The following is a 24,804-nucleotide window of genomic DNA, read 5'->3' as shown; positions in this document are numbered from 1 at the left end:
AATACAGAATCTGAATACAATACGGTCATCTTCTTTTGTCACCTTTCTCAATCTGCAGACATCAAGTATACAACCTTTATATGAAACGAACTATTTTCATAAGGTCCCTAGCATTAAGAACTCAAAACAAAGCTCTAATACCATGTGAAAAGAAGCTAAGCAGTTCCTATATTAATCTCATGAGAGAAGCAATGCAAAAATGCTAAAGATCTAAAGTTACACAGTGGATAAAAACCACACGACACAAGATATATTTTGGGAATCCCTTTTAGGAAAATCGAAAAAGTGAGCCTTCAAAGCACACTTAATGTATTATTCAATAACAAATATACTTACAATACATTCGCAGGGTAGTAGTGCTTTGTGTAGGGTTCAAGGAGGAGATCTACAACTAAGTGGCTTCATGAAGTCAATCCATTCATAACATGTCTCTTACACATGCTCTCCACCATATGAACAAACTGACAACATCCCAGCCATACATCTATGACCATACTGCAATGTTATAGCCATGAGCATCAAGTGGGTATTTGGTGGAAATTTGACAGCATTATCCTACACGTGTTCCCTCTCTATCAAACCACCTGCATACATCTTATGTAAAGGCAAGTCCAAAATCGGAAACCAAGGATGGTTTCCAATACCACGTGTTTAAGCAAATTTGCTTTCCAAGTCAACACCAAATCTTGATCAATTCCACTTTTTCAGCTAGATGATCTCATGCATTGACCAAAGAGCTTTCCTAGGTTTCTATTCCGCATCTAACTCCCTCTTTTCATGCTCTTTTCCGAAAGCAACATTTTCACACCTTGCAAGTGTCAAAGTTGTATTAATGATTTCCATCACACTAATTGCTACTTACAACTTTTTAAGTACAAATTACAGTTTTCGTACATTTTTACATCTGACCGTACATTTTTACATGTGACGACCAATGCCACATCAAGTGGGATGGCCATTTCTATGTGGGCACATAATCAATACAAATTACAATAATTCTGAACATTAGAAAATTGTAAGGTGGATGACACATATTCCCAACATTCTCTTGTTGGAGTTGATAGTGAACCCCACAACTCCTAGAAATCACTTGCAACCAAAACACCTATCACTTGAAGAGAGAAAAAGCCATGATCGTGTGTATTGCAACTTTGAGAAGTGAATGGATTCAAAGAAGCAATTGCATGTGCATTGAATTGAATAACTTGGATTGAATCTAGATTTATTACAAAAATGAATAATGAATGTTGATAAAAGCAAAACCCTAGATGAAACTAGGTGAGGATTAAGATAGATCATGACAAGTGTCCTTATCTTATGTAATGAGACAACATGACCTCTAATTAGCCCAATCTAATAATAGAGAAAGCATGTTTAAGTTTAGCCTAAGTGCATAAAGTAAAAAAGGACCTAAGTAATTAATTTATAATCAATTAACTACTAGATCATTGACCTATTTAATCCAACACCCCCACTTAAAATTAACTTAGGGAGAAGCTAAAAACCTAATGATGGATGGGATGATGGATGTTTCTTGACTTACAAGGCTTGATGAGGTACCCATGTACAAATTAATGAATCTCTTATAACCAAAGAAAAGGGGAAAAACACACGGGAAAAAACTCCTCTCCAAAAGAGTGAAAATGAAAAAGATGCACTAGTGGAAAAAGGATAGGATTCGATATGACCCCCAAGGATTACTTCTACCACGTAAGTACAATAGATGTCCCCCCTCCCCCCAATAAAGAAGTAGCTCTTGTTCCAATGATGAAACCCTGAAGAGGGAACATGATCCATTGCTTGTAAACAACATTTCTCCCCTTAGGAAGAATCTAATCCACTAGTGATTAAAGAAGCCATTCCCATAAGCTGGATGAATAGGAATCCAAATCCAAATGATGTGTGCCTTTGAAATTTGCTCAAATATACACATGTCGAAATGAGATGATGTCAAACCAAGAACCTATGAAGATTGATGTAGAACAAGTTGGAAAGATGAAGATGATGGTGGTCTAACAATGATGATGTGGCTGTCTGTTGTGACCATTTCACACATCGCCCCATCGCAAATGGGGACCCCCTCTTTTTGCTCGCCTTTTGCTTCGTTTTTTAGGATTTTGTTAGTCAGTTAGTTGTCTGGATTTAGGGTCAAGCCTTAGGGTTTTTATTTTTGTCTTTTCAGGCCAAAATCCAGTCGTTTTTGAGAGCTTTTGAGCTTCCTTTTCTAGGATGCAAATTTTGAATGCAATGAATTCGCCAGAATGGTCTAATGTTCAATTGGAATGTTGATGCAGAGCTTAAATTTGTCTAAGTGTTGAGAGTGAAGTGTGAATTTTTGTCCGATTGAATATTTTGACTAAATTTTGACTTTTTTGATTTTTGGTCCTGGGCATTAGAAATGATTTGTTTTTGCCTTGTGAAGTGTTAAAATGTGAAAAATCATGTTATTTTGGCCTGTAGGAGCAAAATCGCTCCTATCCCTCAGTGAAGGACGGGAGCTCATTTTCAAATATCTCACTATTCCTGTAGAGTCAAGACGAATTTCAAATTGGAAGTGATGGAGAACGGCGAGATCTTTCCATTGAATATAAATTGAAGATTTTCATGAGCACCGAAACGCCTCTAGGAGAAAAATCGCTCCTGTCCCTCAGTGAAGGACCGGAGCTACAAATCAAATTTTGCCTTGTCCTTGCAAGATTTCGTTGACTTGATGATTTGAAGAGGTCCAAAGGAAGATGCTTTACCAAATGAATATAATTTGAAGTGCTATCACAAAGGAGAATGGTCCAGAATGCAAAGTTCGCTCCTGTCCCTCTCCAAGGGACCAGGGCGAAGTACCTTATAGCTCCTGTCCCTCTCCCAAGGACCAGAACGATGTCCTTCATTGGGCAAAATCCAGGCAAAAATCAAGACAAGTTTACGTCCAAAGGCAAGGAAGAGCGTGAGATGAACTCATTGAATACAAATTGAAGATTTTTAAACGTCCACAAGGGTCCCAAAATGCCCAGTTCGCTCCTGTCCCTCAGGAAGGGACCAGAGCGATTTTTGTTATAATTGATTTTCTTGCCAAGTTGCAAACGATATCAAGGCATGGATGAATGGAGTGGAGCATGACGAATCCGTTGAATATAAATTTGGAACCTGACAAAATGAAATGAAGGCCACAAGAGATGGATCGCTCCTGTCCCTCTCCAAGGGACCAGGGCGATACAATGGTTATATTGCCTTTTACTTAAGTTTGAAATCGATCTAAGTCAAGACGAAGGGTGGCAAGAACATCTTAAGGCATCTTCATCGAGCACAAGCACTTAAAGGTCATCACAATGAAGAAATTTGCACCCTAAGACCTAGTTCGCTCCTGTCCCTCAGGAAGGGACCAGGGCGATGTTGGATATATTGGCCATTTCATGCAAGATTTACGTAAGATCAAGGGTTTGCAAGGTCTTAGAGGGTCCATGGTGCCTTTTGAAGGTGATACACAAAGATTTTGAATGTAAAATGATCATCAAATTAAACATAGGGATCATATCGCTCCTGTCCCTCTCCAAGGGACCAGGGCGATTTGCTTTGGACTCTTCGTTTTGTTTCGAGTTCATGCCAAGTCGAATACTCCACAAGATCATACAAGGTTCGAGACATCGTTTGAAGATCACATGCAAGAAGTCTTGAACGTCCAAACATCGTCAAACATGCTAAAAAGCTCACATCGCTCCTGTCCTTTGGACAAGGACCAAGGCGATCCCATCAAAAGCACTCATAATCCTTCACAGTCAAGGCAAGGCGAGGATGAACAAGGTAAAGGACGGCGTTTGGAAGACATCACAACGAAGATTGAAGTTTAAAGTTGCCAAGATTAAGGAGAAAGACATGGATCGCTCCTGTCCCTCTCCAAGGGACAAGGGCGATGATCCCTCTAAATGTCCAAACACCATATGCAAACAAATGGAACGAGCATAGAAGGAACGAACAAAGATGTTATTCGCTCTACAATGAAGGATCGAAGATCAAAAATGCGAGGTCTACGTGAAAACATGGAGATCGCTCCTGTCCTTTGGACAAGGACCAGGGCGATGAACACCCAAAGGCACTTATGCGCACATGCAAGGCAATCAAATTCGAAGGACCCATCAAAATGATCGATATTGAACGTGGAAGGGAAGGAGATGAACGTTGAAAACATGACAAAATCATGGATCGCTCCTGTCCCTCTCCAAGGGACCAGGGTGATGAGGTACGTCCCTTTCGTTTTCATAATTTTGGCGCCAAATAAACATTTCAAATTTCCCTTAAATGCTAAGTTCGATAAAATTGAAAATCCTATTTAAATTAGCATTTAATATGGCGTTGATCATTTATTAATTATTTTGCCTTTATTAAAAAATCAAAATTTATAAATTAAAACGAAAGGCATTTAATTAATCATTAATTAATTAATAAAAAATCGAATTGGAGCGCTCATATATGGAGGTCGGCCTTGTTATTTAATTAAAAAATCATTTAAAAATCGTTTGAAATTGTTATATTTTACCAAGTCGGCCTTAGTAAATGGAGAGATGCAAGCGCTATATATAGGGGGGTGAAAACTATTATTTTCACATCATTATTTTATCCTTCTACATGCGAATTGAGGAAAGCGAAGATAGTGCGAAGTGTGTTTGAAGAGGTGCGAATTCCATCCAAGGTGGCGTAAGCAATCAAAGGTGGTGCGATACTTAAAGACCATTTGAGCGAATTTGCTAAGAGTTGAAGACCACGTTAAAGGTGAATTTGAAGATCACATTGAAGACAAAGGTGGCGAAATTAATATCTTGAGGAGATAACGTTGAAGATCATCTATACCTCAATTTTGCCTAGGCGATCTTTTGTCTTTTTGCATTCTAGAGCTAGCTCTCTATTGAGGTATGGCAATTTGATTTCATTGTTTTATTTGTTCTTCGCCATATTTTAAGTTTTGAAATTTTGAATTTTGAATTTCAGTAAGCTCAGTCGTTTTTAGGAAATGATAACTCTAAAGTCTTATCATGAGGTTTCCTAAAAACTTTATCTCTCTAATCAACGTTATTCATTGCAAAATATGGTTCTCATAATGAAATGGTGTGTAGGTATGGCGACCCCGAAGGCGGGAGCATCCACCAGCCGCTCGGCTCTCATGAAAGAAGATCAGAAGACCGAAGAAGTGGAGACCAAGATCGTGTCGAAGTGGAGCAACATTGGAGATACAAACTTGGGGAACTTTAGCACGAAGAAGTTTCGAGAGGTCCCTTACATTGGCAAGCCATCACCTGTCGCCTGGAGAATAATAGAGAGTGGCATCATCAAGGCGGCCGGTTTTTCTCCAGCTATTCAGTGCCACGAGTTGATGATCGAGTGTGCCCGTCACTACAATCCACAGTCCAGGACAATTGTGTCCAATGAGGGAAACACTTTAGCGTACCTTTTAGAGGAAGCTATAAGTGAAGCTTTCCATCTTCCAGAGCACAGGGACATGATATATAAGAGCATTGAAGGAGCCAGATCAGTGTACGATGATGATCCAGATGCTTGCCTAAGCATAATCAACAAGAACTGGCTACTCAAGAGTCGTCCCCGTCTAAGCAAGGTACCGAACACACCGCACCGGATTGATTTCCAGAAGGAGTACAGAGATTTGATTACTATGCTCAACAGAGTTACAGGAGCACCTCATGCCTTCTATTTTGAGAAGTGGATGTTTTACTTCATCCAGGTGATTGTTCAAGGAAAGGGTACAATACATTGGGCTAGGATAATTAGCCATTGCTTAGACGTACAGTTGAGGAGACTCAGGGCTACTAAGTCCTTCCACATGAGTTCATACGTCATCTATGCTTTGATCAGGAGTGTTGAGTACGCAGGACTACCTCATAGAGGAGTGATTGGAAGAGGACCCGGTGAGGTCAGAGCTTGTGAATCCTATGCCTACTTGCATCATCCGCCAGGGAAAAACTACAAGTTAGTCAATGATACCTTCACGATGAACATCACGAGGACGTTGCAAGGAGGGATTCACAATAGATTATCTCAGGACGCCCAGGAATTCATCAAGAGGTACGGTGCTTGGTTCATTCAGTTTCCCAAGTTTACTTACATTAGAGTGCATGGATGTCCTTTACCACCATACATGTTGCCGAGATATCCGACAGACAGAATTGTGTTACTTGAAGTAACAAGGCAGTTGGCAGCATATGTGAAGGCATTCAGACACAGACATCAGAATGGAGTCCAAGTACCTATTATTTTGGGTAATTCAGTTGAGGTATGTCCTAATGTCTTAGCCATGGATGACGCAGAGAAGGAGTTAGCCTTGTATTCTTTTTCATCTTTTGCTTGGAGAGAGAGTTTTGATCCACATGGACATTTAGAGGAGACGGTCGGTAGAAGATTTAGACATGAGCATCAAATTGAAGATTTTATGATGAACCTCCTAGATGATCTTGAAGTGAAACGAAAGATACATTCTAGATTGCCTTTGGATTTCATCAGGAAATGCAGGATTTACAGAGTGGCCGACCAAGCTCAGGACAATGGTAGGCATATCCAGTCTTCCTATGATAGAGAAAGCAAAACAATAAGGTTGGATTGGAATGAGCCCGAGGTCGTGGATTTAGATGCTTTGATGGCACCAGTTTTGTCTTGTACTCGCAGATGGGTAGACGTTCAGCATCAGAAGTTGAGAGAACAAGGCATAGCTATGTCTTTTACTTTGGAAGAGAAACCAGCCGAAGGTGGAGCTAGTGTGAGTGAAGGCAATCCTAATCCTAGAAATTTAGGTGAAGGTAACCTTCGATGTGCCAGTGAAGGCAATCTCCATCCGAGAGGTTCGAAGAGAAAGGAAAGGTCAGAAAAGAAAGAGTCTTTCAAGAAAAAGCAAGGTGCCAACAAAGATCAAACACCAGGTACTTCTTCTAGACCAGAGAACAGAACAACTCAAGTGGAAGAGTCCATGGAGTCTATGGTACAGAATGACAGGCAGGAGGAAGGACAGGCACAACATGTTTCATCAGATGGATCTCTCCAAGACTATGATTTAGATGAAGATAATGAAATGACATCTCCTCCCAGAGAAGAAGAAATAGTACATAAAGAAATTCAAGTTCAAGAAACAAGATCGAATATTCCAGATTGGTTGAAGGAAAGATTAACCAAGGTGATCGTAGTAGAGGACGAGGACAGTGCAATTGATTTAGAGAGCCTTGTTGGACGTTCACATGTGATAACAGAGAAGAAGAAGGCTACAAAGATGTCCAAGATGATTCGAGATGAGACTGGATCCAGAAAACTGCAGATAGCTACACCGGTAGCAGACAAATATGAGGGTGAGATCCTAGCAGAGGATTATGATATACAGACTATTGAGTTAGGACCATCCACAGCAGAGCAGACAATGGATGATGCTACCGACACATTTGAGGCATTGAAGGACAAGCTTAGAGAAGAAGTGGAAAATAATAGAAAGCTTGAGAGAGAGGTCGGTGCATGGAGAACATATTTCAGTCACATCAATGAACCTTTGGGACGTCAGGATCCAGTTAGATCACCAGTGCAAGCATTGCCACTTCAATCGATCAATGAAGCAGAAAGGTTCAGGAACCTGGTCCAGCGTACATGTAGTTGGATGGATAGATCTCATACAGTGGCCATAGAGTTTGTTACAAGGATGACGAAGATCATTCATCAGGCTATCCAAGTTCTTGAGATAATCCACAGATTGATGGTAACAGTAGCTGCATTTGCCCATACCAAGGACGTTATCATTCCTGTCTTGAAAGTTATAAGACATACATCCAGAAGAATTTTAGCGCAGGAGAGGATCTTGGAGGGTGATTCTCACAGTTTATTTCAGTGGTCAACCTTACTCCATATAAAGAGTGTTCTCTTCGAGGACATCAGTGTTAGATGTGGCCAACTTGAGGAAGTGATCAATCCGATCCAGGACAGAGTATTTGAGGTACTTCGTACCATTCTTGGTAGAGGGATCGAGGTCGAGACAGATGTGGATATGCAAGAATTTGAGGATAGAATCAAGATCATCTTTCGCAAGGACGCAGATGTTACAGATGAGCAGTATGATCAGATGTTTGCCACCATGCTCCTGATTGATAGAACGAAGGAACTTGAACCTACTTGGGACGCAGCTTTTCTAGATGCATTCGATCAGGTCATCCACTTAGAAGAGAGTATCAAGAATCTTCCCGAGATTCCAATCACAGAAATCGAAGGAATCGTGACAAAATTCATTGCATATGCTAAGAAAGAAAATTGGAAAGGGAATAAGATTCTAGATGAAAGGTTGTTACAGATGACATGACATCTTATTTCTCATTGGTTGATACCTCCTAGGTTTTTGTGCCGAATTTAATATTTGGCTATGTATTTAATATTGTTCAGTAAAAAGGAGGTCATTTGTAACAAACCCTAATTAGGGTTTAGGTGTCATAATCTTGTCCGTTGATTTACTTTCAATCTGGACCTTTCATTGTAACTGGGGATGCTATTTATACCCCCATTTTTCATTTCAATAAGAAGGAGAGTAATAGTTAATAGTGTAATAGTCAATAGTTGATGTAAGAGAGATTAGAGTTAGAAGCAATTTTATTTTGTAGCAAGATTGAGTCTTGAAGAGAGAAATCCAAGCAATTGTTGTACATGATGACTTGGAAATCAATAAAATATTGAAGTTATGGTGTTTTGTTGCAAATTTCTTGAGTTATCTTCATGGTTGTTTGATATACTTGAATCGTGCTCAATCGAAGTAGATTGTTAATTTGAAGGACTAAGTGTGAGATTTGATATTTGGTAGGATTCGTAGTCCAAACCACTAGCTTCTTGCTGATTGTAGGAAAGCCTTGCGTGGTCGACTGGAGAAAACTTTGAATCCTTTAATCTTCAACCATTATTGTGTCTTGGATATGTACCTTCGTAGTAGTGTCCTTGATCTTTGATGCATTGAATACCATTATATTACCTTAGAAGATCGCACTAATTTCAATTGAGTTGTTATCTTATGGCAAAATTGAAGTTGGTTGAATCTTACCAAGTCTCGTCCATACTAAGTCATTCATAGGGTTAGGCTAGATTAGACCTCTTTTAAACCCTATCCTTTTGCTTTTTTTTTGAAAGTTTCTTTTTAGTTTAGTAAAATCTTCGAGCTTTAGAATGCGTAAGACCCCTTGGAGGAAACAGCAAATCACATCATACCACTAAAAAGCTTGTCCACACGTAGAGACCCTACTAAAAGAACCTTGGAGTCTACCTAACTGATCCTTTTTGCAGATCTTCAGCAGTTAGAGACTATTTTCTCAAGAGAGGATAAGATGCCTCTTGGTATTTTATTCTGTGTATGATTGTGTATAAAATACACGTCAACACTGTCATGAAAGAGGAGATGAATGTCTTCAAAATAATTCTCCAAATCTACAATTTGAGACTCCACAAACAAGGATGATATGTTTGGAAGATAAGAATCCCAAGTAGCGATGTTTGGAAGATGGTGGATGTCTTGCTACAATGAATCGATAGAGACCACAAATGTGGCAATACCAAGTTGATTAAGACCAACAAAAGATGGAGATTGGGTGTCGATATGAAGAGTAGGAAAGGGATACAACCCTTTGAAGCATGAAAACATGCAAGATGTGTGATATACTCAAGCTCCTCTAAAGTATCATCATCAAAGGGTATGCAATTTGCAACATCAAGGGGAATGAGACAATTTATAGTATGATTTTTTGGGAATGGAAAGATACGAGGGTCTCCAATTGATCTCTTAAATTTGTGTCCAAAATGTGTGGGGACAATCAATGTCCAATACAACACACAGTGTCGTGATCAACACTAGACCAAATCACTCCTACAACATGATCGTTGATAATACCTTAAGTTGATCTACTCCTTGGTGTGTTTGGTTTAGATATGACCACTTGAGATGTGTCATGATGCTGTTTCATCAAGACTTATAATTATCCTTTTCTAGGATGATCATAGAAGGATGAACAAAAACACCCATGATATCTCCTCAAATGAATATATTAGAGACCAATGACCTCAATGTGTGTAAGCATATCAAATGAATTCATCTCATGCAAATAGATCCTCTAGGTCCTTGTTGATGTGTTTTTTATAACTACGTTGAACACAGAATAAAGTTACCAACGGTCACCTTACTCTCTCTTGATCAAAGTGCGATTGCATGCCGAGATTACAGGAAGTTCAAACACTCGACTCCAAGGTTCCTTTATGCTACAAACGTGACTCAGTTGGCTGATGTGATTGCTAGTAATCCAAGGGGCCTTACGTTTGGATCGTTCTTTCACTTCTTTGTTGTGACTGGAATTCCATCAAATATATTGATTTTGTGATGCTTTTGCTTCGAACGAATTAAAATGAATTGAAAATCAAGGGGAAAGGGTTTAGAAGGATCTAAATATACTCCTAGGGCAGTGATATCAATGGATAGTGCTTTGGTGGACAAATTCCAAATAAACCAAGCTCTGCTTCGCCAAGATTAACTACAACTCCGCAAGAACTGATGCAATCTTTTGAGGATGTTGAAGGATTTTCACATTGAGAAAGTGCATTTGAATACCCAACATAGCGCAATCCAAACGACTATTCATAATCGAACTTAGCATAAATTTGGGGGTTCAGGCTAACTTTGCACTGCATCTTATAATCAATAAGATGCAAATAGTATGAACCATTGAAATTCATCAAACACCATTACATTCTTCATTGGAATCGAAGTAATTTATCTAACAACTAAGAAAATAAAATTCTACTCTAAGTGAGGAAGGTGAAACCATGCAAGTTTTGAAAAATAACTTAAGTGGAGACCATTAGAGAACAATGTTTCACTGCTATTATCTCAAAAACTTATTGCAACAATTTCATACAAGTCTCCCTCTCTTTACAAATTAGTCACCCCTTTATATAGGCTTCCAGCCTTGAGGACATGCAAAACCCTAATTAGGGTTTTCCCTAAAAGATTCCCCAAACATGATGCAACAAGGTGGGAACCAACAATTAATAACCCATCATGCCCTTATACAATTAATTCAAAAATACCCAAAATAGCATCCATTTGTGCATTAAATACACCATCTTTACCAAATTCGTCCACATGCACTGAATGTTCTAAATGTGAAATTGCCATGTTGTCATAAGTGTCCACCTTTCTCGCATGCAATGACAACATGCAAAAGATGCTCCATCACCCCACCATGCATTGACTCAGCCGCTCCTTGGTCAAACATTCCAACAATGAATGTGCCACCATGAAACCATAAATGCACCGTCATCTATTGGATGTGACGACCGCATGCAAAAAGAATCTGTCATAAATGTGGCAGCTACATGCAAAAGAATCCGTTAGTTCAATGTGCGTTGACCTGGCTGCCACTTGGTGGGAAACCCTTGGAGAGAGAGAATCCCTGGAGGGAGAAAACTTCAGGATAGAGAAACTGACTCGGGAAGAATTCTTGAAGTTTCTTCAGCTTTCCACACTTTGGAAGAAATTTTCAACAATTTTCACTATCTCCTATATTTTAGGGATTTTCCACAAAATTGGGGTTTTAGTCGAGGAGAGATAAAATCCTCCTACGAATCCAAACCTGTAAAATTTTTGAATTTTGCATGAGATTTGGTGCCTAAAAATGGACTTTTAAATTTTTTTCTTGAGGGGAATTTCTTGTTCTTCAATCTTTCCCTTTCTTGACCCTAATTTTCTCTTTTGCCTTGGAGAGTTCCATCCTTGGGCGTGGAATCCACTGGATGATGGAATTACATCATTTTCCATGTCTTAATCAGTTTGGAGCTGGATACCTTCCTTGGGCATTGAATCCACTTGAGGGAGGAATTTTAACTTGGTTGCATTTTCCATGACCCTATTGATTTTGGCGCTTCACCTTGAGTTTGGGCGCTATTCTTCATTGAAGGAGGAATTCTTGATTTCTATGATTATCCATGGACCACTAGTTTTGGTGCCCAATCTCTTCTCCTAAGCGCAATTTTACATGTGTGAAGGAATTTTGACTTTTGAGGATTTTCTGTGGAGATGTGACTTTAGTGCCCACTTGACTACCTTGGGCGGATTTTTCACTGAGTCATGGAATTTTGATTTTCATTGACTTTCCATGACAATGGAGTTTTAGTGCCTACTCCTTTCTAGGGTGGAATTTTGACTAAGGCAAGAAATTCTCCACTCTTTATGTTTTCCATGTTGACCTCCATATGGTGCCTTGGCCATGTGTTGGGTGCTATTTCCTTTAGGAGTGGGATTTCACTATCCTGCCATCTTCCATGTCCTCATGGATTTGGCGCTCCCTCCTCATGCTTGGGCGCAAATTTGCCTAAGTCATGGAATTTCACTTCTTGCTCATTTTCCAGGACCCCTTGGATTTGGCACTTGGATTCATTATTGGGCGCAATATTGACTTGGAGATGGAGTTTAGACTTAGCTGCATTTTCCATGGGTTCCTCTTTTGGGTGCCCATGCACAGACTAGGGTGCATTTTTGCATGTGCCAAGGAGTTTCACAAACTTTGATTTCTCCACGAGTTGCTTTTTTTTGGCGCCCTTCCATCTCCATGATCGCTAAATTTATGTTGGCAAGGAATTCACAAGGATTTCATTTATCCATGACACAAGCCTTTTAATGCCCCTACTCTTTGTGTGGGCACTGTTTTGCTTTGGGGAGGGATTTCTTCATTTTTCATGAATTCCATGATGATCCCATTTTAGTGCTCACCGGACTGACTTGGGCGTGGTGTTCATTGAGTGATGGATTTTCGCAATTTCAACTTTGATGAAGGAATTTCCAGACTTAATCAATTTGGTCATTTCCAAATTTGGATGACATGTGGATTTTGAAGTGGTTTTCCAGACGTTGGTGATTTTCAAGCTTTCCATTCCCGGAATGAATGTCCATACTTAGCCATTTTTGGGTCAATTTAGCTTGCTTTTCTAGTTCTTTGAATTTAGAAATGATCGTGCATGTTTGGTCTTCAGTGTCTGCCTGCAAGGACTTGCCACAAATAATCTTTCCAAAAATAGAAACTTTTTCTAAATGTCAGTGTTAGAGCAAAACATGAAGCAAGGACACTTTCTATAAATAGAAACTTACTAAAAATAGTAAGTTTGATTTTCAGTGAAATGAAGACATCCCGAGAGGTAGTGAAATCCCTAAAAAATAGAAACTTTCTAAAAATCGAAAGTTGGTCAGAATTTGCTCAAATTTCACATGCCGGATCCTTAGAGGGTCTTGACTCCATTACAATTTTCAGTTTTCAAAAACCCTAAAAGGAAACCCCTAAAATCTAGTACTGAAGGAAAAAACCCTAAAACTGACAAAACGAGCCCTAGACTTAGCCAAAATTGCTCAAATGAAAAGCAGGCTTGATCAAACTAACCCCACTCAGTTGCAAACTCAGAGAGAACGATGAAATTGCCACAAGAAGACCCACAAACGAAAACCCAAAAGATCGAGAGGGCCTAAAAAGTAGGGGGGTCCTCTTTTGCAATGGGGCGATGTGTGAAAATGTTACAAGAGTGCCAAGATGCCCAAGTAATTTATTAGAATGTGAAATCACAAAAACTAAATAAAATATATGTGGTGGAGATTTGGAAAAGTGCAAGGATAGATTTGAAGAGCTCTAAAATACCTTCCCAATGCCGCAAGAATTGCGAAAATCTGAGATTTAGGTAAAAAGGTGTGAGCTTGGAAGCCAAAATTGATGGTTTGATTTCAACAAGCAATAATTTGTACGATCAACAAAATCTTATGATGAGACCTATACCACGAGAAAATGCTTAGGATCAACTTTTTGGTGATAGCTCATTTGCTTGATTTCAACAACATACATCCAAGTTCTGCCAAAAAGAAAAAAAGCAACTCCTTTATGGCAAATGAGGGTTAGGAGGGGGCAACTTATGACCCAAAAGCTAACATCGTGTTGACGTCAGTAGACAAAATATACTCACTTGGGCCTAAATATTCTTTTGTAGTCATTGAGAAAAAAACAAGCTGTAGGAAAATTTCAGATTGGTTGGAATATTCAACTTGGAACTGAAATATACTCTCTCATGTTGAAATATTCTTTTGAGATTTTTGTCGTCGTAGAGTTGTTGGAATATGTAAAAATTATTCGCTTTTGTTTAGTTGTCATCAATAGGAAAAGTTGTCAAATGGTGTGGAAATTGTTGCTAGGTGGTAAATATTGACAATAGGCTTGGAACTTGCTTCCGGTGAGATAGAAGATATTGTTGACGATAGAAAAGTAGTAGCTAGTGAAGAAAAATAAGGTTGGGTAATTGATGTGACTATTGCCTCCATACAAATGCATAGGCTAGGGTACTACAAGCGAAATACCTTGCTCCAATGAAAATCTTCGTTTTTTGATTGATTTTTAATTTCTTGAAAAAATTGAAATAAAAAAACTAATTTTTTTCTGAAAAAACTCTTGTACCAGCACAACATAGGTTGATGCATGGGCCTGCTTGTGTCACCTAGTGATTATACAACTATACATATTTCATGTTGAGATTTGTGCAACCCCTAATTTTTTATGCCTTTTTTTACTGCTCGGGTTTGAGCAATTTGATAGGCGTTTTGAGGGTTTTTGGCCATTATGGATCCAATAGTGATGCCTGTTTTGGTTTAGGATGAGCTGATTTTTTCCTCAAATCTAGATCTCTCAAAATTTGAACAGGACGTCACAGATTTGGTGCTTGGATACTATGTTGGAGTTGATAGTGAACCTCATAGCTCTTTAAAATCACATGCAACCAAAATACCTATCACATTAAGATAGAAAAAGCCATGATTGTGTGCCATGCAACCTTGAGAAGGGAATGGATCCAAAAAAGTAATTGTATGTGCATTGAATTAAATAAGGATTTATTACAAAAATGAAAATTGAATGCTTATAAAAGCAAAATCCTAGATGAAACCGTAGGTTAGGATTAAGATAGATCATGACTAGCGTCCTCATCTTTTGTAGCGAGATAACATGACTTATAATTAGCTCTATCTTATAATAGAGAAATCACTCCTAATTTTAGCTTAAGTGAATAAAGTAAAAAGGGAACCTAAGTAATTATTAATTACTAGGTGATTGACCTATTTACCCCAACTTCTCCCCCTTGTTGCATACCTTGCAAGAGTGAAAAAGGAAACAAACAAAGGTGAATCAACTGCCAAAGGATGTTGCCATGCTGCAACTCCATTGTGCTTTCATTCTTCATCAAAGCCTTTGCAATAGCCTAAAAGGTGTTTGCCAATTTGACGAAAACCTCCTCATCCTTCATCATGTCAACACATGAAAGACAAGATCCCCAGCCAAGTTGATGACACACTATCGTACAAAAACACCTCTATATCCTACTTCAATCTGATTTTCAAACAAAAACACCAAAGCTAGGTACTCCAAACTAGGCCCCACTAATTCCTAAATACTCTACCTTTACAATTGATCAACAACTTCAACCAATCATCCACACATCCAACTAACATGCATTCCTTAAAATGGCATAATTGATTGAATTAACAAGGAGAGGAAAACTCCTTAAACAAGCAATTACAAACGATGTCAATAAAACGGTAACAATTGAGAACAAAAACAATAAAGGAAAGTTACTAAAACTAACTAAAGTACATAAATGATCATTATATGCTAAATATTAACTATATTACTTTAATACCCTCCCTTAATGGTCATTCCACTAACTACACCAAGTTGCCCCATAAATTTTACAAATTTGTCTGGGCTTAGAGACTTGGCTAGAATGTCTGTTGTTTGATCTTGAGTTGGAACATACTACAACATCATAGATCCTGTTGGTGCTCAAATCAACAGATTGGAAAAGTTCTAAGGTAATGCCAACTCCTATCTTCAAACTCTCCAATTGATTTGGCCAACTAATAGAGTGAACCAATTAGGTTGCTGACTCCCTCACTTTAGGCTCTGCAGAACCTAGGCGTGTGTACCTATTCACCAACTAGTTCTCCAAATTGGTGCTTTTTATAGCAGATTACACACTGTATCTTCTACTTCTGATGTATTTCTCAAAGTAGCATATGTCTTTGGAATAAACTATTTTATTATTCTGATTATTTTATCTTCTCCTAATTCTTCTTGCTCTAACTTGAATACTTCATATTCCTACCCTTTACTTCTATCTCCTACTTGCATGAAACTGAAATTGAAAAGTACAAGTAATGATTGAATGGAAATTTATATGATAGACCAGTGCCTTCTTCTCTTTTGGGCAATAGAGTCATTCACTTGCAAACCCTACGTATAACTCTAAAAGACAATTTTTAAATCCTCCCTTGGATGGATCTGTCAGCTACCCAACCTCCAATGCTATATAACTATATGATATTCTTCATAGTTAGTTTAATTGAATTTAACTTTCCTTTTGAAAGACCAATTAAACAAGACACAGCAGGCAAAACAATTCTCAGATGTATCTCGATGATCCAACTATGCAACATCACATAATTTCTTCACACAAAGGTTTAGAGCAGCAATTATCAACCATAGATAATAATAACAGAGAACTGATTTGAAAATGAAAGAATCCACAACACATTTGCAAAAGATAACTGGCTTTGTATTGCTTGAAAATATGTATTACATCTTGTCTGTATTGTAAAATCTCTATATTCCTAATTCTAATTCTCCCCCTATATCTACATTTTTAACCACTTATATATGTGGTTGAATGGGCACCATACCCCTTTTGGGGTGAAAAGTCACCATTTTACATTAAAATTAACAAAACCCTTTGAAATAAATATGTAAACTAGTTAGTCAATAACCTTTCTTTAAGCTATCTTTCGGGTTTTCTTTTGGTCGGCAACCTTAAACTTCAGTTACGAATTTGAAAATCTGTGTGGTGGTAGGAAACATCCACTTCTAAAATGGGTCTTCATCAGATTTGATCTTTGCATATGTTTTCATTCCCAGTCAACATCTTCTTTCATGCCTGTCGAAATAACAGGCTTTTCAGCCTTCTTACGGTCTTCTGTATAGTCTACAACCAAAAACACAATGTACAGACCTAAAATTTTTACAGGAGCTTGGAAACTTGATTTTCTGAAATGGGTATTTCTTATATTTTTATGTTTCATTCATTTTAATTCTCTGTTCATATCATCTTTTCTATAGATAAAAAACACTAATCTTTCATGGGGTCCATTAGCCTTGGTCCAGAAGTAAGGAGCTCTTACAATTTCCTAAATTTAGCTACATCAGGATGCAAAGATTCTCATTCTAGTCATACAAGTTGCCAAGATATCCCTCAGACAAACTTGTGTTACTGGAGCTCATGAGACAGTTAACTGCCTATGATCAGTTGCAGAAGAAGAAGAAGAAGCAATCAATTGAATTTCCAGTTGTCCTGGGTGACTTCATGGAAATATGCCCAGGCTTGGAAGCCGTTGAAAGTGCTGCAGGGGAATTGGCATTCTATCGTCTACCGTTTTATACATCCAGGGCCCAATATGATCCTTACTGCCAAATTAGAAAAGTCGTCAGCATCAAATTCATACACAGGTTTCACTTAGAAGATTATTGGGTAGATGCCGAGGACGACCTTGAAGTCCGGAAGAGAATGCATTCTAGATTGCCCCTCGACACCATCAGGATAAGCGAAATTTATCAGGTGCCAGATCAGGTGAAGGAAGATGTAGATTTGATACAACCTGAATTCGAGAAAGTAAAGGATCAGCCTATTCAGTTGCCAGATTTGTTAGAGCCCGAGATGGATGATTTGAGTATCTTAGCTAGATCGGTGTTGAAATTCACCAAGCACTGGATTGATAGGCAGATAAGGAAGTTGGCAGAGGGGAATGTTCATCTAACATATCAGCTAATGGGAAGTTAGATTCCTACAATGAGGCAACCAAGGGCTCTTCACAGGTTTAGGCAGGAAGAGAAGCTCAGATGGATAAAGAAAAGAATGCCCAAAAGAGACCAAGGACAGTATAGAAGAAGGATGTCCAACAGGAATTCCCCCAAGAGGTTCAATAGGAAGTCCAGCCAAGAGAACCTCAACAAAAGAAAGCAAGGACGGAAAGGGAGCATTCACCAGTTAGTTCCTCGAGTGTACGGGAAGTAGAGATGTTTACATATACCATGGGTCCACTTCCAGAGAGCGTTCCGACACCAAATATACTCAGCATCAACGCTTCACAAGGACACCATTGACCAAGAAGTCAAAGGCAAGAAAGCCCCCCTCACCAGGAAGATGCTCGCCAAGATAGCTTCGTCCTTGGTGAAATGGAGGAAGAGTCTCAGAAATAGGAGCACATCAAGGATCATAGTCACTCCATCCCCGTTCCAGATTGGTTGGTGGGAAGGTTGACAAGGGAATCAGAAAAGGAAACCGATCCTGCTTAGGAGTTGGAAGAATTGTTGAAGAGGATGGATCAGCTAGCGGAAGGAAAGGCTCCCTGAATTTTTCCAAGGTTGCCAGGGAAGAATCTGGATCCCGGACCTTGCACATTGCTGAGCCTGCAGTGGATAAAGATAGAAGTGAAATCAGGTAGAAGGATTATGTCATCAGACAGATTGATCTTGGCCATGCTTTCACAGGTCAAGTAATGGGAGACTTTGAAGAATCTTCCTTAGCCATGAAGGAGAAATTGCTAAAATCAAAGGTGCAATGTAAGCGGCTGAGAGAAGAAAACAGAGTCCTGTGCGAATACGTCAAGAGTTTCAAAAGACCCCTTAGGGAGGCGGGTCCTTCATTCACTCCTCCTTCCTCCCTTCCCAAGGAAGTGGTTGATGATGCAGAACTTATTAGAGCAATGGCACAAAATTCCCTGGAATGGATAGAGGACGTTTATACTGAAGCAGGGAAATTCATTGAGGATCTAGCTCAACCTCATTCAAAGTACGTGGCCTCCTGAGCAGATTAGAGACAATAGAAGGATTATGGGAGAATGTGCACATTTACCAAGACTTAACCATTTCGTGACTCAAGGCTCTGACAAAGGTTCCAAGGCAAATTCTGGTGGACGGGAAAGTGATTCAAGAGAATGAAGCTTGTGACTTTCCACGATGGTTCTATGCCATCTGCTTAGGAAAGAACACCTTTGACAAATTTAGCATTGACTCCTTCACTTTGAAAGAGTCCAATCAGAGGGGTGCAAGAAGAAATCATTAGTGCAATTGAAGCATTGTTTGTAAGGAAACTCAGTGACGGTGGAATAACGGTGAACTCCTTGAAATCCCAGTTACACAATTTCTTCTTCGTAGGTTCATTCCCTAATGAACATTTTGCAAATGTTTCTTCATTTTCCGGTACAATGAAGAAGACACAGGAAATAATGAGGGAGTGGGAGAGCTTCTTTTCCAAGAGTGAGGAAGAAATTGCCTTGATGGAGTTCGACATCGAAAATGTGCCAAGTGTCTCCATCAGAGAGCTGGAAGCCGTTGTCAGCAGATTCATTGCCTACGCCATAAATGAGCGTGATAATGGTCATCCATTCTTGGACGAGAATCTTTTGATTGAATAGTTACGACGTATTTACTGCTGAGGGTATTTTGACTAAGTATGGGTCCAGTCAATGCATGTCGCCGTCAAATAAGGAATCTTCTTACATGTAGCCTCCTCATTATGGTTTTTTGACAGATTCTGTGTGCATGTCGCCGTCGCCGGGAGAATGATGGGCATTTATGCCTTGCATGAAGGTGTTCGCTATATTCTGAGCATAATTAACATCATGGGGCACATTTAATGTGCTAGTGGGGTGCTATTTTAGGCTCTTTGGATTAATTATATATGGGCATAATGGGTTATTAATTGCCGATTCCCACCTTGTTGCACCTTGAGTGGGAATCTTCTGGGGTGAACCATAATTAGGGTTTGCATGGCTTGAGGCCTATATAAAGGGGTGACCCCCCTCATTTGTAAAGGGAGGAGAGATTATTGTCTACGATTGTTGCATCAGGATTGTGAAGTAGCCAACTTAATGCATTGTTCAATTTTGATGGTGTATTCTTGTTCTTCTTTGACAATCTGCATGGTCTTGCTCTCTTCAATTAGATTAGATTTGCTTATATGTTGTTATAAGAGTTGGATTTGATAGGAGTGCTTGTTGCAGAATCCGAGCTCATACTTTTGGTGTGCAACTGATTGTTGTACAACGTGCAAAGTTAGCCTGAGCCTTTTTGATGTGTATATGCTTAACTTCGATCATCAGTAGAGATTGTTCGATCCGATGGTCCATATTGATGATCTGAAAAACCTCTATGCACCCTTTGAAGATTGCACCGCCTTCGTGTAGTTGTGCTCTGCTGGCGAAACAAAGCGTGGTTTGATTTTGCATGAGTGATCCCGTCTCTTGTTCTTAGGGTTAGATTAGCTTTAGCATAGTTCTCTCTACCCCCATTCTCATTTACTTTCCGCATAGTTCGAAAAATCCAAAAGATCTAAAACTAGAAGCTTTCATTGCAAATCATTCTTCTAGGAATCCATGAGCTTGCATGAGTTTTCTCCAATTGAACACACATAAGGCCCCTTGGGTTAACAGCAAACCCATCAAACAATTGAGTCATGTCCACGCACTGAAGGAGCCTTGGAATTAGCCGTTTGAACTTTAAGCAATCTTAGCATACGGACTAATCTTGATCAAGAGAGGATAAGGTGACCGTTGGTGACTTTAATCTGTGCTAGACACGGTCATAAAAAACACGTCAACAAGTCTCAACACTCCTTCCCCTTAATGTTGGCAGAAATGGGCTAGAGTAAAAATAATTGTTATTTAATTCCAAGCTTTTACAACTACCCTTGTAGCTGCTTAAAGAATCTGTTATTCCACACAAAATAATATTAACAAATATCTACACCAATTGGACAAAATCAGACAAGAAAGTAACCTGAGTTTATGGCGTTGACAAATACTGATTAGAATATCAAAATACATGTGCAACGTGTCAAGAGAAACCCCAATGCGGTTTCTTAATTTTTTGTAATGTCCTTTTTTGGGATATACTTGATTTTGTCCAAAAATAACAATTTCAACAAATGCAATTCATCTACAAATAGAATTTCTATAATATAATTACATAATTATAGTGCCAATTTAGAGAAAATCCTAGTTTAGGTCTTATAAACAATATTATAAACAATATTAATTAACACCAAAGCATTTATATCAAGAATCTATGTATACAAATAAATCTCTGTTAAAGTCAAGTATCCTAAAACATTTATATCTGTTTCATATCTTATTTTCCATAGTCAACCATCTCAGGAATCTGATGGAAAAGCTTGATAGGACGCTGGGAGACTCTCTTCCTCAACCAAGCCCAAGGGCACGAAATGAGCCTCCAAGTCATTCGGCCCCTTGGCCCACAAGTACGGCAGGACCTTCAGTCCATCCATCTCGGGGTAGCATGCTTGATGAGGGAAAACTGGTACTGATGCATCTTCTTATATAACATTTTATATTGATTCCAAACATGATTGCTGATGTAAATTAGGTAATTAATTACTTATCCTATATTTCTTGATGGATTGGCAATTTAATCACATAAGAGGACTCAAAATCTTCCTATTGGATTTATGTTGAATTAAATAAACAAGTGCAATTATACTTGCATACCAAATTGCTGTTCTTAATTTCTAGCTCAGGTTTAATTTAACTCAATCTTATTTTTGTATTTTATGTCTCAAATTCCATGCTGCTCTTTACAAATGAATTGATCTTTTTTTATATCCCTTATGGAGTGGTTACTCACAACCTTATAACTATCCCTCATGGTGGATTGGTTAGTCATAGTCTTATTAACATCCCACTCCTTTACAAGGGATATAGCTCCTTTCAACCCGTTGATGTGTTTTTCATGCACATGCGAACACATAATAAAATATTTTAAGTATCTTATCCTCTCTTGAACAAAGTTATTCAAATGTTGAAGATTTGCCTAAGGATCAATCGAAATAACTCCAAGGTTCTGGTATGTAGGGTCTCTACGTGTGGATAAGCTCTTGTGGTATGATGTGATTATGCTGGAATCACAAGGGGACTTACGTTTGTATGCCTGAATGCTTGATTTGTTGGAACTCAAGTCCTATCCACTCACCTGGGAGAATAAAGAAATAGCAAAAGGTGTAGGGTTTAGAGAATCTAATCTAAGACCTAGAATGTAAGAAGGTAGATGAACGACTAGGTGGAGTCCTACTGGGTTGGGTCTCACCATCAGGCTAAACAATCCGACACCAACTCAGTGCAATCTTCTAAGGGATGCTTCTAATATGTTCAAATTGTTGCACCATCAGACATTGATCACCATTCAAGTTAATGCATGAACAATAGACGCATAACAATTCGAGATTAAGCTCATTCAATGCCAGTTGACCACGCAGGGCACACTTACAATCAGTAAGGGGCTAGTGGTATGGACTAGGCAGATTACACACAAGTGCATTCAACAATCTTTCTTCATTCAATCTAATTATCTACCATCTAATATGAAGATTCAACAAGAAACCATGCACATTGCAAAGGGACAACATATTTAATTAAAATTAAATCTTTTACAATTAAGGCAACAATTTCTTGCCTTCTCCTCCTACTCTACTCTAACTTCTATTCTATTGACTATTAACTTATTGACTATTGGCTGTTCTAACCACTATTAACTAACTATTAACCCTTACAAATGAAGAGCCTGAGCTTTATATAGAAAGCTCTTTACATTTCAATGGCTTAGATTGATTTACAATCAATGGCCAGGATTACAAGATAGAAACCCTAATTAGGGTTTGTTACAACAAACTCTCTCAGCCAATGAGAAAATTACATTCAAAACATGAGAACAAATAGGAAACAAGGGTAGGTACATCGGAGTTTGTGCCTTCATGTATAAGCGTGGTTCACCGAATCTGGGCACGCTGATGTGGACCCTTTTGATTGGAGGAATAGTGACTGGGATGCCACCTTGTTTGGCATTTGCTTGGTCAAGGAATGTTGTATCTCTTGATATTCAATATGATGATGATGAGAAGCTAACTTTGATTAGCTCTTTTGAAACTATCTACTTCTTCAATCATGTTCAACGTACTCTTGCGATGTCCTTGGTCGATCCTCCTTGATGTAATAGTGTACCTCTCCTCGACTCTCTTGTGTTTGATGAAGCCTCCTCTTGATTTTGCATAATGGTGATAGGAAGTCATGGTCAAGTCACTCCTTCTCCTCTGATGTCTTGTGATTTCTCCATGTGATAGAATGAGGTCCTTGAGAATATCTTGCTCTATTGCTTGTAATTGTTGATCATTCGAAGTCCTTTCACCCTAGCAGCACCTTGGGTCTCCTTGCATGCATTTAAGGTGTCCTTAATGATGATGATGTTTGAAGAGGTCATCCTTGTCCTTGCCTAATCTCCTTCCAACTTGGCCTTGTAGATCTGCAAAACAAACAAACGATGGTGTCAAGCACGTATGATATATTCATCCTAATATGGTATTTCTCACTTCAAACATCGACAAGAAGGCACTAGGATCAATTTCGCTCTAGACCCTTTGGAAGGTACATGAGCGAATTTAGGAGTTGTCTCAAGTTTTCTCAAAGCATTCTCAAATTTATAGTTCTTAGGATTGTTTGAACACTAGAATCACCTTTAGGAAGACCTTCAACACAATTTCATTAGCTAAACCCTCTCTCCCAAGGAATTTCACTCTTGTACCTTCAAGATCAAGTCTTTTGCCTTAAAAAATGCTTAAAAATAGGTTTCGCTCAAGGGCTTAGGCAAGGCACAAGACCTCCTAGGAATTTCGCTCCTGTACCTTTGGAAGGGTCAGGAGCGAAATTCTTCTTAAGCTCAATTCACTTCTCATTTCTCATGACCTTGTCCTAGACTTGACTTTTCCAACCTTCCTCTTATCATGATCATGTTGATTGGCCTTCAAATCTGCTCGAAATGGGATTCACTCAATATTCTAAATGAAGAATGAAGTCTCCTCAAGAATTTCGCTTTGATACCATTGGAAGGTACATGACCCTCTAAGAAAATTCGCTTTGGACCCTTTGAGAGGGTCAGGAGCGAATTTGGCAATTTTGCACAAATTCTTCACACTTTGTGACCACGACTCACTCAAATGCATGTCTAAAGATGCCTCTAAGTTCAATCAACCCCAATCAATTCTTTGGATCCTAGGCCTGATGTAAATTGGGAGCAAAAGGAGGTTTCAAGAGAATTCACTCCTGACCTTTTGGAAGGGTCAGGAGCGAATTTGGCTTTAGGGCTCAAATTCCTCACATTTCCTTGCTCGACTTACCCCAAAGGCATGGATAGATCAATCTTAAGGTGTAGGAGCAAGGTTTTTTGATCTAAGTTAGGTCCAAGAGAGGAGATCTAAGGAAATTCGCTCCTGTCTCTTTGGAAGGGTCGGGAGTGAATTTGGCAATCTTGGTCAAATTCCTAACTCTTTCAAGGTCCAAGGGCATTCAACTAGGTCTCAGTTCACTTTAAGTCATTAATCCTCCCTCAATCACGCCATAGGAACAAAGAGTTCGACCCAAACAAGGAGCAAATAGGTGTTTTAAGAAAATTTGCTCCTGTACCTTTGGAAGGGTCAGGAGCGAATTTGGTGTTTTTGCCCAAATTCTCAATTTCTACATGTTCCAAGTGCATTTAACTTCTTCAAATATGCCATGGGAACAAGGTTCATGATCCAAACTGGGGGCAAGAGAAGAGTCTAAGGAAATTCGCTCCTGTCCCTTTGGAAGGGTCAGGGGCAAATTTGAGGTTCTAGCTCAAATTCTTGACTTCTCTC

General features: G+C 39.0%; 1 protein-coding gene across 6 annotated transcripts in view; it reads left to right on the top strand.

Annotated features, from left to right (window-relative positions):
- Positions 1-24,804, top strand: part of LOC131064921 (phosphatidate cytidylyltransferase 4, chloroplastic) — a 107,826-nt gene that overhangs the window by 3,064 nt on the left and 79,958 nt on the right. The gene's annotated exons all lie outside the window — the stretch shown is intronic.

Source organism: Cryptomeria japonica, chromosome 3 (genome assembly GCF_030272615.1).
Source record: "Cryptomeria japonica chromosome 3, Sugi_1.0, whole genome shotgun sequence".
Taxonomy (NCBI): Eukaryota; Viridiplantae; Streptophyta; class Pinopsida; order Cupressales; family Cupressaceae; genus Cryptomeria; species Cryptomeria japonica.
Note: the sequence above shows the minus strand (reverse complement) of the source record. Positions and strands in the feature narration are given on the sequence as shown.